General features: G+C 38.0%; 1 pseudogene; it reads right to left on the reverse strand.

Moving 5' to 3' along the window:
* Window positions 1-140: 140 nt before the first annotated feature.
* LOC109395422 (transcription factor A, mitochondrial pseudogene) lies at window positions 141-1,025 on the reverse strand (annotated as a pseudogene).
* Between the last annotated feature and the right edge of the window lie 229 nt (window positions 1,026-1,254).

Here is a 1,254-nt window from a genome sequence, read left to right on the forward strand (position 1 = left end):
TAAATTTTTAATGAACTTTTATCTGGTTGGTTTTCCAAAGCAGGATACTAACACAAAACTATATTGAACTGACGGAAGTCCATGGGCTAAAGAAAAAGGAATTAAGTACAAAGCATTAACCAACTTTATCCTTTCTAATTTTACAACAGCTTCAGGTATTGAGACCTGGTTGGTTTCTTGTATCTATCTTTTATGAGCATAACGCAATCTTCTATGTAACATCCCTCAGTGCTTATTGCTGGGGGCTTTATTTTGTGATGGAGAAGATCATTTTGTTCAAGTTCAACCATTTGTTCTTCCCAAGGTTTCATTTAATTGTAATAACAAATTTTATCATCTTCAGCAAATTGAATATATATATATACTTACTTTTGAGAACTAGAGAGATTTTTTTCAGACTATTTCATTTATAGTCTTCACCTTTAACTATGATGTATCATCCTTAGCTTCCTGAAAGATTTCAGATATAAAAATGTTAAAAGCTGAGCAAGGTTTTTTCAGTTTTCCAAGCATTGGTAACTCTCTCTTTCTTATTACTGCTTTCTTTTTCAAACGCTTTGCATGATTTCTTTTTCCAAAGATATCATCTGACTTGGAGTTAGCTATTCTTGAATTGTTTATCTCTCTTTTGTATGCCTGCCAGTCTGCCTTGTAGCATCTTCATATATATTTTTTTCTCTGAATCAGGAAGTTCTCTCCATAGTTCAGTGATTTTTAAAATGAGTTCTGAATTTTTCACACCTGGGTCCTGAGCTTTAACTATGGATAGTTGTTCTATAGAAAATAGAATATATGAAGTCATAGGCTTCTTTGGATAACTACTCAAGGTGATGAAAACATGCAACACTGAAGGGAGGGTGCAGTTGACTCCCACAGCCTGCACAGAGATCCACTCCGGACTTTCCTAGGGCACTCAGCACACCACATGCCCTGAAGAAGAACCATTGCACCCACCAACAAGTCGCTGACCTGATCCCAATCTCGTAGAGCCCCCTGGCAAAATAGAATAACCCCAACAATGATAACTTGACCCATGGGTGACCCTCCTATGTTCTCTATCATGCCCACCACTTGTGAGGCTATGCAGTTGTCTTCGAATGTCCTAGTCTTTAATGTCTGTCTCCCAAAAAGGTAAAAAGATAAAAAAGAAAAGGGGGAGAGGAGGACACCAGCCCTTTAAATCCATTGGCAGTCACTTCAGCTGGGTGGGTAGGAGTTTGCAACAATGGGGGATGGTGCAACAAAACTTGCTGC

Source organism: Hipposideros armiger, unplaced genomic scaffold, assembly GCF_001890085.2.
Source record: "Hipposideros armiger isolate ML-2016 unplaced genomic scaffold, ASM189008v1 scaffold_469, whole genome shotgun sequence".
Lineage (NCBI taxonomy): Eukaryota > Metazoa > Chordata > Mammalia > Chiroptera > Hipposideridae > Hipposideros > Hipposideros armiger.